We start from the raw sequence: 13457 nt of genomic DNA, 5'->3' as shown, positions 1-13457 counted from the left end.
TGTTGCCTCTTGTTGTCCCTTTAAACCGCTATATACGTCAGCCTTGCGTTGCTGCTGGCGGCACACTTCCTTCGAGCTATCTTCGTATCGAAGCTGTACGCCAACAGGTACGCGAATCCTACGGGCATACACGAGACTAGACTGTCGACCCAGCTACAGGCGTCGCCCATAACGGGCGACACCTTCGGTATACGCGTCCGGGCAAATCCTCACGATCCGCGAAGTCGAGCCCGCTCGCTCTACATTTCCCCGGTGACACGCTCTCGTTGTCCACGCTGACAGAGTACGTCGCGGGGCTAGCGACATGTCGCGATCGGTCGCAATCTGTCGCCGACCGTCTTCCGGCTTGTTACGCAGCTGCGCATCCGCGACACGTGCAGCAGGGCTGCCGGCTGCGAGGCTGCTTGCAGTGACCAGTGCGGATTCGCGTTCGGCCACTTCGAAGCTCGCGTTGAACATCAAATACACACGTAAAAAAAAACCAACTTGGCCCGTATTCACAAAACTCCTCTTACGGAAGAACGTTTCCTCTGTGACCGGCTTTCGGGTGCCCGGCATGACAACAGGACGATCGCCGTGGCGATGGACAATGGCGCGTTGCACTTACATAAGAGAAGCGATTGCGTAAGGGAAAATTCTGGGAATGCGAGCCGTGTTATGGCATGCAACAGCATAAGGTTTCGGAAATCCGGTCCTACTTTGCAAGCCCTGTCTTGCGTGGCCCATTGCGCGATGCCGCTGAAGATGTATCTGCTCATAAGTCTGTTCCCATTACGAGCCACGCCATTTCAAGAACAGAGTTGACCATGGTACAGTTTTTCTTTCTTGCAGTAAACGCTCTTGCGTTGTAAGCACACGGAATGCCATCGAACATGAAACGCGGTTCGAAGAACAGCAGGAAACATAAAGTGCTGTCGTGAAACATGACAGCGCTTCAGTTTGGAAAAAAAAAGTATATACTTCTACGGCGCTAATAAGCGTCGTGTTACGCACGTTATGACACCTGGCACGCCAGTTACGTTGGAGTTTCTCATAAGTCCGCTATGATCCATGTTGCCTTTCGACCTGACAAATTTCCAAGGGAGCCGGGTTTCGTCTGCGGCGTCAGCGTAGGCTTTGCAGGGAAGTCTACACGGTACGATGATAACATTTACCTTCAACGGCTGCAGTTGGGCGTTTACTAAAAAGCTGTAATGCGAAATCAAGAAAAAGAAAACATGAATGACTTTTTTAGGAAGCACAACACGATTCTCAACAGAACTCCTGGAACACACATAGACCTGGGCTCGCGCATAGTGCAAATCTAAATCTGCAACAGCGGGCACATCAGTACAAGAAGATTATTACTCAGTATCTGTAATATAGAAAGCATGCCTGCGAAAGAAAAAAAGAGCATGCAAATCGTATTACTACGTACTCGGTAGCGTTCATATCAAATTTGTACCCCAATTCTACTGACCTCTTTATCGTGCCTGCTTGCGGAACCTCCGCATTTGAACGCGCTTACATCAAAGCTTTTACATCAAGTTATCTTTAGCTACCTATTTTCGCACAGAAAACCACCAGAACCAAGCTGCCACCCTATTCGAAGACGACAGGGCCCTGCAACTGCCTTTAAATGCACAGTGAACGCTGCTGTCAGCGCGCGCGCATCGCTTCTTACCCCTCGTACTCTCTGTTTCCCCTTTTCGTACAGCTTCCATCTGCTCCAGTCTAGGATAGCAAACCTGGTGTAACCTGATTAATTTTGCCGTTACTTGCATCTTCGAAATTCCGAGAATTGTTCATTAAGACAATTCAGCCCAGTGTACGTTTGACATGCACTGTGAACTAAATAACGTGTAAAGCTCGAATGATGTCATTGATGCATTACAGTATTGCATGTGTAAACTTTCCATTCCCCTGCATTGTAGAGAAACCTAAGAAAAATGAATATATATCAATTAATAAAATAAAAGAGCATTTCCTTCATCCCACCACAGTGCACGCGCGTTTGTTCCGGCGCAATATTGCTACAGAACCTGCGCATCGGTCAGCGATCGCGCTTACGAAACACCTCGCCTCGACTGACACACACACACACACACAAACAGGCGCGCAATCTTCGAGACAAAACGTGCTCCCACAGGGGAGGGGTTGAAAAACGAAAAGCGAAAGTTGCGGCCATCGCCGAGAAGCTCGGAAGTACAGACACACACACACAAATAAAGATATACATCGAGATCGACCGCGCAGGAGGGCTGTGCGGCCAGCACGATGCGGTATTAGACAAAACCGCAAGCAAAAAAAAAATCAGAATAGGCAGCCACCAACGGCGGAAGAAGACACGAGCGACTTCGCGACGCTCCGGTGTCGCGCTGGTGTCACCGCGGAGCGCTCTTGTCGTTCTTTGTCGCGTTCGTCCCTCCCGTGCCCCCTTCTCCTCCTCCTCGTGCGTCCCCTTGTCGATGGCGTCTCGTCCCAAATTCGAATCACGCAGCGCTCGCGCGACGCACCGACAAACTGGCGGCGTGCGTGCACGCAGTGCACACAATGCGGCTGCGCCGCGACACGCCTGCCTCGCCGAGCGCGCTTGCCAGCAGGCGCGCATCATCGGCTTGCGCGCCGTCCGAGACGATCGGCCGATGCGGCGGGGACGTGGGAAGACGCGACACGGAACAACGACAAGCCGCGGTCGCGCTACGCGGGTGAAAGCGAGGAGAACATTTGAGCGGGGTTGAGCGGCCCAGCCGTCGAAAGTGAAGAAGCCGCGCAAAAACTGACGGTAAAAGCAAAAAGAAAGAAAGAAAGAAAGAAAGAAAGAAAGAAAGAAAGAAAGAAAGAAAGAAAGAAAGAAAGAAAGAAAGAAAGAAAGAAAGAACCAGGCACGATGGTTGAAACCGAGGTTGTCAACAAACGAAGTCGGTCAAGAGAACCAAGCGTCGAAGGAAAGTGGGTTGAAAGCTCAGAAAGGAGGAGAGACAGCAACTGGCGAGGTCAAGAAGCAACTGACAAAAATATTTTTTAGCCATTCTCCCCTCCTCCCCCCTCCCCCGCGACAAGAGCTAACGGTTCGAAACTGAGTTCGCTGTGCCCGTTCACCCTTCTCGTTATAAGCCGTCGTAGTCATCGTTATCGCATTGTCTTTCATGTCACTATCTAACCGCGGTAACACCCTCGTCATAGGTATATGGCGAAAAGGCAACTTCGCTCGTCACAGCGTATCGAACTCATGCCCATTCTGCAGTGTGCTGTTGGAAGCCCTATGCACAAACCATGGCGCTAAAGCTCAGCTTTAGAATGCTAATTAGCTTGACTTAATTAGTGAATGACTGTTAATTAGTCGATTATGCATTTCAGCTTCTTTTTTTGCCTGTCCGCCTCTTCGAGTAAACCAGCTCATCAACTAGAATTATACTATCTGCCATAGGCTATCTTTAAAATGTTTTGGAAGTGTTCGCGGAAACACCCGGTATATGTGCTCGTGAAGCCGTAATAGTCGTCCCATCGTTTTTCATTTCAGCTTTGTCGCCTGACTCTCACCGTGCTGTCGTCGTCACGCCTCTAACGCCGACAAAATGGCTCAGTTGTCTGCCAGCTTGGGCCGCTAGGTATGTAATGGCCATGATGTCATCTTAATTTGGTGGTTGCACCGTCATTCCAGCTTCGTCTCTGGACGTCGGCACGATTCTCGTCATGCATCCGTTGTCATACCATCATCGTGATGCTGTCGTGGTCCTTCCACCGTTGCATCTCCTGCTTCGTCATACGTGATTCTCATCATGCCATCGTCGTCACACTATCCTCGATATACAATAACAGTCAAACAGTCATCATCACGTAATCGTCGTCACACTCTCGTTGTCATCTAGATTATTGTCCTCATAACGTTTTCTTGTCACCGTCGTCATTGTGTCATCGCCATGCATTTTCGTCATGCATCGTTGCAATTCCATGGTAGTCTACCTTTTAGTCATCGTCATTCTGACTTCAACCTCCGATTCTCACCATGCCGCCGTCGATCACGCCATCGCCATCACACAGTCGTCGTTGTACCACTGTCAATACGCAATAATCGTGACGCCGTCATCTTACTATCGTCGTCACTTCAGAAACGCCCTCCCACCGGGGTGATGCATGCTGTGGTCGTCATACTGCCTTCGTCGTTCAATCTACGGTGCGTCATTTTTTCTTCGCCATCTTATTGTAATCAAGCTGTCGTCCAATCGACATAATGCCTCTGTTATGCCATCGTCATCATCGTGTCGTCGTCAGACAGTTGTCTTCAAGCATTTGTTGTTCTATTGTCATCGTCCTGCCGTCGTGGAAGTTCCGTTGTCATTTCAGCTTCTTGATCCAGTTGTCGCGAGCCGTCATCGCCATGCCATTGCCATCATAGTCTTCGCGATATGGTCGTCGTCACGTCATCGTCATCACACAATCGTCGTTGATCAATTGTCATCAACCCACTGTCGCCAATGTGTGTTATACCATCGTCATCATTTAAGAATCGTCATCTCATGTCATGCTGTCGCCGTCATACTGCCTTCACCGTTTCATCGACGTTACATTAACACAAAACTGTTTTATGCCATGGTCCACCGGCATAACTTCCTATATCAACTTCCTATAACGCATGTGACGTTGGCACAAACACGTAAAATATGGTCTCTCTTGGCAGGGATAGTGCCGCCATCTCAGGGCTCACTTCACATATACGTCCTGCCTCTTCGCGGAGCAAAGTGCAACTGACGGTGGTCCGGAGCAGAACATCGTCAGTTGCACCACATATACAAAAAAATCGAGCCCCTCCGTTTTCCTTCTCCCCGTTCATATTTATGTACCATTTATGTACCGTTCATATTTATGTATTTTACCACGTGACTGGCTTCCCACACACCACAAACATGCACATTTTTTTTCGCTTTCACATTCTTGATGATAGCGCATTAAAAGAAATACCGATAGGTAAAGGTGGTTGTAACTCGCCAATGAAGACATCAAAGAAAGAGTAAATCTTCAGCGAGTGAGGCTTCAATAAGCCTATAAAAAAGGCCACTGCTTCAGTAACCAAATTATCGTTTCGGAACTCGTCCAACGGTTCTTTGTACGGCGACACTGTCCCTGTTTCCTATTGTTCCGAACTGCCCATTTCCTCTATTACGACAAAATTAACGTCGGAAAGATGCTTTTATTCTCCATCGTCTGTTCTCTGCAAAGCAAAACACCCCAAACAACTAGACTTGGTAGAAATACAGAAAGAAAAAAAGGGGGTTGGAGAACCTGTGTTTGAAGCATCGTGAAGTTCCGTGTTTAACTTTAAGGCAGGAACGCCCGAACACAAAGAAGAGGTCCTATTATCCTAATTCATTTAAAGCTAAACGTTATAAGCTTAAAAATATAAAGAAGGGCATAGGACAGTTGATCATAAAACGAACTCAGGTGGTCTATGGACAGGTCCTAAACGTTCAAGTCCAGTTGGAGTTGCGTGTCCACCAAAAAAGTAAGGTAAAGCCCTCAGGCGGTAAAAAAGGAAAAGAAGGCAAGGACACAATTTTGGCAAAGCAGCAGGCTCCACATCTACTGCAGGAGTGTTGAAGTGGCAAGGGGAGGGGGGGGGGGGGGGGGTTAATATAAGAGCTTACCTCGTTGATGGAACCGTGTGCGAAGTGTTTGAAAGAAAACTAGAACAACAAAAAAAAAGCGGTAAGAGTTCAGGAACGGGGCCGCCTGCGAATAACTGCGCAGTCCCACAATACCCAGCCGTGAGCCGACTACATGAACCACTGCGGACAAGTAGGCGACGCGGCGCAGGTACCACTCGAGCCAGGATCGTCGTTCCGGCACCAAACTCAATTTAAAGCAATCACGGCTGCTCGCCGGCCTGCTGGCTTGTACACACAAACTCAGCGTTCCGGCGTGCCAAGCCCTCAATTGTTCCTGGCCGCCTGTCTTCCAGGTTCCGTTTTTCAAATTGCTCCTTTCTGCGTTCTCAACTGCCCCTACGTTTTTCTCTTTTTTCCCCCTTTTTTCTTTGTGTATGTGCAATCAAGACCTCGATGAAGCTTCTGTAGGCGTCCATGAGTCGATGAAGAAAAGAAAAAAAAAAGAATACAGCCATTCGTTCGGATGTTAGCGAGAAAAAAGTTGACGTCATTTTGTACATACCTCGGCCAAACTTCGCGTTTAGCACACGTCGATGAAGCCTCAGAACAACGTTACAACGATCACCACTGATGCCACCTATTCATCCATGCAAATCTTTATTTTCAATGACCTCTCATTCGCGCGTTTCATCTGTGTGCCATCCGATTTCTCTACAATGGAGAAGCGAATAGTCGTACAAAGGATTGGTCCTTTAAGATAATGTGTTCATTGCGACGAGACTAAGCTTGAGATTTAGTCCTGCGTCCGACGACAAGGCTTGTTGAAGGACTCGGGGCCTTTACCTGTGTGGGACCCGTGAGTTCGAATCTCCCGACAAGAATCACACCGTGCCAGAACACACCAAGCGGAATTTTCACAGCAATTCAAGATTCAAATGGGGTAACGAGAATAGCGTGGTGCTCGCGTAACGGACAAGATTCTAAGCGGCCATAGCGCGGCAAAAGCATCCCCTAGGCGAGCAAAGCCTGCCCATTGAAGCGTGCGATAAACAATACTTAAAGAAAGGCCAAGATATCAAACAGCAGACTTTCGGACATCGCGACGCAGGACAAAAAAAAAAAAAGAAAGGTGGCACGCGACGGAACGCTGCCAAACTATTTTTGAGGTATAGTACGAGCAGATGCGAGCCTTGTAGGATGCGGAGGACAACAGGGACACGCATTACCGGCTTGCGGTAAATGGCAGCGTATTTTCTTAAAATACTTTTTTTTTCAATATTAATATCAAACAACGTTACTTTTGCAAGCTTTTCGTGACACATCCACTCGTATTTCAAACGTAACATTTTGCATATAGGCTCGTTTACATCTACGCTATCTTAAATTCTTGGCTTTTTACGAGACACAAAAAAAGGGGGGTTTAATTACAGTCTCTATATAGGCCACTGTCACGTAAAAAGGTCAACAAGACATTGACCGACTTTCGGTGCGACAACAGTTCATGTTGGCATTCCAAGACTGTCTGTTCTGAAAATGGCCTGTCGTCAAGGCGTGTCAACACGGCCGCTAGCAACAGCCGGTGCGCGCTGTATCGAGGGCATTGGCAGAGTACATGTTCTATAGTCTCCCCGCCGCCGCAGTGACTGCAAGCCGCGTTCTCATCGATACAGACTCGGAAGGCAAAAAATATTGTGAAAGCGACACCAAGCCACAGTCAGCAAAGTACTTTTGTCTTGAGTCGAGAGAGTCCAGATGGGGGTCGAAGTCGAAGGGACGGGTCCAGTCGGTGCAGACGCGTGTGCTTCAAGCTTAGTGTGTTCCGTAAAGATCTTGTGGCTTCATTTGCAAGCGCACTAATTTTCATTGCTGTGTCTGCTCCTGAGAAATGGAATGGAGTCTAGCAAGCCGTGCTGCTGCATCGGCATGTTCATTGCCCATTCTGTCACAGTGGCTCGAAATCCACTGTAACGTGATGTCTCCTTTCTCGACGAGGTAGTGAAGCAGCAGTTTCAATTGTCATGGTTTGCGATTGCTTTGTAATCTCACTGTATGCGCGATGCGAATTGTGTAGTACTTTCTGGAAGCCACGCGGCACCGATGATTACGCTGGAAGTTTTGACGAGTCATGTATAAAAGCCGACGCGCTTGACCCGCAGATCAGATTTTCGATGATCGCCGACTCTGCTACGTCTCTCAAATTATTTGCCTCAATATATCGCGAAATGAAAACACGTATGGAACTGCGCTCAAACTTCGCATTAAGAAGTATCGTAACCGCCGGTGATTTTTTTTTCTTTTAGACCATGTCGGATACTTGCATCCCCACACCATGTGTGGTAGGGTTGTGTGGTACTTGGTAGAATGCGCATTCGTAGCTGTGAGTGACGGGCGAGACTCCGTGTAGTAAGGCGCCATGGACATGACGATGGTTGGTTCCATTGCCACGAAAAACTATAACCAAAGAGCAGTGGGAGGCTCAGCTATCAAGTCCCAGCCTAGATGACCAGCATAATCTGACCGACCGTAGGTGACAGCTCGTGTACACGGCTTCCTGGATTGAGGTGGCCGTCCACCTAGGGCGAAGACATTTCACCTGCTCTAAATAAAGCTTTGTTTCTCTTGTTAGACCATATCGAAGTTGATAAAAATTGCCCATGGCATAGAGCGTATAATTGTAGCCCTTGAGCTGAATTACACGAAGCGGGAGGCAATCGCACGAGAAACCGGAACGCATAATCAGATTATTACCAAAAAGACTCACTAATTAACTTGTTAAATAATTTAGGCACACATTGCAATTCACGAATTGTAGCCGGTGAATTTGCAAGGTATATCTACTTGGAAAGAATTTCTATGGGATCAATCAGGTTTCCAGACATGCGCCGTGAAACTTGCGGTAAAAATGCATTACTGTTCGACTTACTTTTTCTTACAATGCACCGTTTTATGGATTGAAGCACAAAGGTTATTCGAGCGCCCATGTATTTCAACGCACACTTAGGGAATGAATATATCGAAACTGGTGCCGTTCTAAAAATTCGCTCCAAGCGGACACTATCTCCTTTTGAATTCACCAGCTGCAATTCGTAAAAATGTGCCGTAAAATAATTAACCAAAAAGTCAATTAACTTTTTTGATTAATAATTTATGCATTTCGATTTCTCGTGCAAGTAATGTCTCTGTCCGTTTGAGTAATTCAGCCGAATGACCAGAATTATGACATCTGCCACAGGCGCACTGGGAAACGCCCTGCGCTTCAAGTGCCTCAACAGTTCGCGGCAGATACTATAGGAGGCGGTCAGGGTGCCCGACTCTGCGGCACAAACGCCAGAGGCGGGTTCTACGGCGGCCAGAAATACTGTTCACACAGTATCTGAAGAAGGCTGCTATACTCACGCTTCCTCTTGGCGGTTCGGTCGACCCAAGGCTCGCGGTCGCGGGAGCCTCACTGGGGTGCCGGTGTCGGTCCACTCTTCTGGACAAGTCCCACTGCGTTCCTCTGCATGGGTCTCGGGCCGCCTCGCGCACAATCGACAGCAGCACAGCCACAGTTCCCGTGACAACGCCCCACGTTCAGCACGGGCAGGCAGTCTCTTACCTGGCGCTCGATGCTTATCGAAGCTACCGCGCATGCCCAGGGCGCTTATTCCCTCATGAAGCATGGCAAAGGATGAGCAGTCCTGCAGCTGTCAGGTGCAGCCGTATACGCTCTTCCATCGCGTGGGCGTGTAGCGCGGGAGCATGCGCACTCGTGACGCGTGAGAACAGGCGCGTACTCTGCGCACGCAGAAGACCATATAGTGACAACATCCTGAGGGCAACCGCACGCCTCAACCGGCATTTGTATCGCAGTCACAGAATGTCATGCGCCACAGAAGAGAACTGGATACCAACCGTTAAACTGTAAGGCTTATTCGGGAAAACATGCAATCCAGAAGACAGCATTCAAATACTTGTTCGGGAGCACGTCTAAAAAAATTGCGCTTGAGAGCATTTTTTTTGGCATCGTTCTGAATGCCACCAGCAAAGAACAAAGATAAGAACTTTTGAGAATACGCGGTCTCGCGAAATTCATTTGTTTTGTTGCAGTATTTTACAATTATTATTCCTTGGAGTTAGGCTAGGCTTAGAGAGCACGTTCCGTGCAATAAATCGCATGCAAAAAATTACGCGCTTTCGCTACAGCACACAGAGGCAGCCGATCGCGGTTCTGCCAAGTTGTCTTGGTGACCATCGGGTGTACAGAATTGAGAAAGCCATCTTTGAGCGATGATCACGCATCTACGGAGCTTGGCATTCTGTGCGGAAGTTTGCGCACGCCCCTCCCCCCCCCCCCCCCCCCCCACGCGTAATTCCTAGGGTGGCGGCATTTGTGGATGTATTTCGGAGGCCACTATTGTTACTTCTGTATAGCGGACGACGATGACTTTGTACGAATCCTGAAAAAAGCTGTTCATGAGAAGACGGCCGCGTCCGTTCTGGGAGCCATGCTTTTCTTGTAAACGAGTTCAGAGTCGGAACCAACGCATACACCTGCAGCTTTTTGTTGTCGTAGGCTTTATCTTTCTATAATTTCAGTCATGTGGTGCTTTCTTGGTGTCCTTATAATCACCTGTTCACATATTGTTCTTGCAGGATTTATATTTGTGTAATTTCAGTCAGATGTGGTGCTTTCATGGTGTTCTGACGATCTCCTATAGGTATTTTGACAGTTTTAAGCAGAACATCGGCCCTATTGGCTTTTCCTTTTCTTTCTTTCTTAAGTAACAACACGTGCATAGATTTAGAAACTGTACGATATGTTCAGCTTACCACGCATTGCACAGTTCTGACTGCTCGAGAAATAATAACGGCGAAGAAGGTCACGATTGGATAAGCATACCATCATTCAGTGTACTTTTGCACGGTCGGCAGTAAACGAAACCAGGGAAACCGTACGATGACCGGTTTAAGTAAGTTACCTGGCCATATACACAGCTCACGGCTGCCCACATGCTCCATCATGACGCGCCCGTCGAGAAACAGAGTGTACGTCAAGGCTTTCGCAACTTACGAGGTAGATAGAAAAGGGACGGGAGAGTTCAAGAAAGCCACGCGGGACCGCTACGGCAAAGCCACGCAGGCCGCATGTTGATAGCGGAATGCTTCTTATAGATCTCGAACATAGTTGAATTTAACCGCACTTATTTGCAGAGGTCGTAAATGGCGCTCATATTTAGGGTTTAAAAAATAGTGCGGAGACGACAGAGGGCAAAGTTATGTATCATCATTCAACATTATGCATAATCACTAACTAGTGCTCAATCGCACAGGTCATGATAATCAAGCAGACCACAAGATAAATGTTCGTCCTAGTTACCAGTGACATAGCCAGGATTTTTTTTGGGGGGGGGGGGGAGGGGGGAGCCATGTGTGTGTATGGGGGGGGGGGCACTTGAGCGGGCTGTAGGCACGTGACCGATGCACGTGCTTCTATAGCTATGCCCCTGCTGGTTACCATCGTGTATTTAGAGCTAATTAATTATGAGGCAAAGCTCTAACCACCACCAATCTTGGAAGGCAACAGGCTCTCGCTGGAAGCGCATCTCAGAACTACCGCTTGACGCGTGCCGCTGTTGAGCACTCGCGGTCACCCTCCTGCAGCCTACCTCTATCTGTGTGTACGAAATGGACAAACTTATGCAAACTATACGCACACTTTCAGACTGATTTACACACACACTAGTTTGCAGCTAATTCATAAGCTTCGAATCATTATACTGGCTGTGCACTTTGCTTTGTACGTATTTATCTGCGGGGGATATGCGTTCTCAGGACCTCAAGTCACCTGAACGAGCCCCGCAAACAGTATACAGTTCAGGCTTTCGCAAAGGTCGCTTATTCTGCCGTTTCAAAGCAAAGGCCGGTGAAGCCGAGTCGATGGGAACTTGAGTTTCTATTCATGCAGGAAACAGGCGCCCCCTTCGCTACTATTGATGCAAAACAGGATGTGGTCGTAATGAGCCTGAAGGGTTAAAAGATCCGAGGGAGGCTGTTCGCTTCACTGGAGCTGCACAAAGCGAGTCGAGTGCTCGATACGCGAAATACGGGGCAGCCTGCAGTAGACTCTGGAGCATGTTTTGAAATTGTCCCTGGTGTGTCACTGTAGGTTATTATATGGTTCCATATTCAACGGATCTACCGTGTACAATTCAGAGACGTATAGATTTTCCTTGGGAAGGGAAGGTAGGCGAGTAGTCACATCGCCTCGTATAGAACGATGAAATACTATTATGCTGCTTCTCGTTGCTGTCTGTCATGAAACAACAGTACATTGCGAATATAAACTATGCAGAGTGCATTGGTTTAGAATTGAGAGAATATTGTAATACGTGAAAACAGAATAGCGTGTGGTAGGTGCAGCGACTGATGTCCTATAAAATAAGCCACAATAAAAAAGCCTATGAAGTCCTATAAGTCCTATAAAAAGCCACAAACGTCTAAGCAACCGAAATGGCTCATAATAAAGTATCGAAGTCGATGCAGCATAACACGGAAATATTTAAGGTGTAACCGTTACCTTGCCAGAAAAGGTGGCGTGACGATTTACACAGGCACTGCAAGTTGGAATAAGAACAAGTGCTGTAAAGCGATGAGCTCGTCATAACAACATATATCTCTGCGGCCATTGCAACCCAGCTTATTTTGGTGCACACGTAAAGACATGTGTCGCGCATTTTGAACGTGCGTGCCGCAAGTTATAAGGTACACTGTAAAATACAGGCTAGTCGCAAAGGACAGCTCAAGCGTCGTAATAGTGGGAGATTCATGTTTTCAATAGAGATTGTCTTGCACATTTGTGGAACCGGCTCATATGTCCGTACGAATATCGTACACTGTACACATGGACCCGGTGCAGGAACATATTTCTCAAGCGCCTGGCTTCACACAGTTCGTAACGCATATTTACACACAGCAAGCCACGATTGCACTTAACGGCGAATAAACCGCGTAGAAACATGAAGCAGTGAGCCTTCTTCACACACAACAGCGCCATATTTGCTATTTGCTTCGATGCTGTTAACGCCACTACATAGGTAGGAAGAAGCTTGGCAATGGTATCAAGAAATGCGAAGTGGCAGTGACGAAAATAACTACTCCAGGAAGGAAGGAAGCATCAGGACAGCTTGAAAATAAAATCGCGAATGTTCTCCTCAGTAAAGCTGCTCATTAGAGTGCCTTATACAGTTTTGACACAGCACGCTTTTAAGACAAACGTATGGCATAAAATTTCAAGTACCAGCGCGGCAAACACATCGAAACGCATCTTAACATATCCTGCAAGCGTTCATAAACGGTAGACATGGGCGAGTATTCACAAAGTTTCTTCTATGCAAGAGCATTCGCTAATAAATGAGCACGTTAGACTTTACCGGAAGGCAGTGTCAGCAGAAATAGACTGTAGTTACCACTCTTTTTCCAAAAAAGTATGATAAGTCCGTATAACACCGCTACGTTGCGAAAATTCAGAATCCTGTAGCGCAAGATTATTATTATAATAAATTTTCTTTTCTTCTCTACCTAGTTAACAATACAAAGGGTCGAAGACGACAGTGAGAAAATAAGGCCAACACGGCGATGGCTTCAAGAAGCTCGGTGTACGGCTACGTTCTTGGAGTATACTCGGCCCATGCAGTAATGATTACACTCTCCGCTTGCTTTTCGCCGCTGTGCTCCCTGCAATCAATCTCTGCCAGTCGGCGACCAAACACCGGTATCAATCGGCCGATCCTCCCGAGAGCGCTAAAGGCGGGAGAGAGAGGATCAAGATGACAGCCGTCGACATAGATCAGATCGGCCGGCAGCAATCTCCGTCGATAAAAAGAGCACAAA

General features: G+C 47.7%; 1 protein-coding gene across 3 annotated transcripts in view; it reads right to left on the bottom strand.

Annotated features, from left to right (window-relative positions):
• The window catches only part of vvl (ventral veins lacking), a 228691-nt gene extending 219519 nt beyond the window's left edge, over positions 1-9172 (bottom strand). For all 3 annotated transcript variants that reach the window (XR_011514564.1, XR_010562942.2, XR_010562941.2), the window contains exon 1: positions 8982-9172. The gene's annotated coding sequence lies outside the window, so the exon portion shown is untranslated. The remainder of the gene's footprint in view (positions 1-8981) is intronic.
• Between the last annotated feature and the right edge of the window lie 4285 nt (positions 9173-13457).

Source organism: Dermacentor albipictus, chromosome 5 (genome assembly GCF_038994185.2).
Source record: "Dermacentor albipictus isolate Rhodes 1998 colony chromosome 5, USDA_Dalb.pri_finalv2, whole genome shotgun sequence".
Lineage (NCBI taxonomy): Eukaryota > Metazoa > Arthropoda > Arachnida > Ixodida > Ixodidae > Dermacentor > Dermacentor albipictus.
The sequence above is the reverse complement of the archived record's forward strand: the minus strand, read 5'-3'. Positions and strand labels throughout refer to the sequence as shown.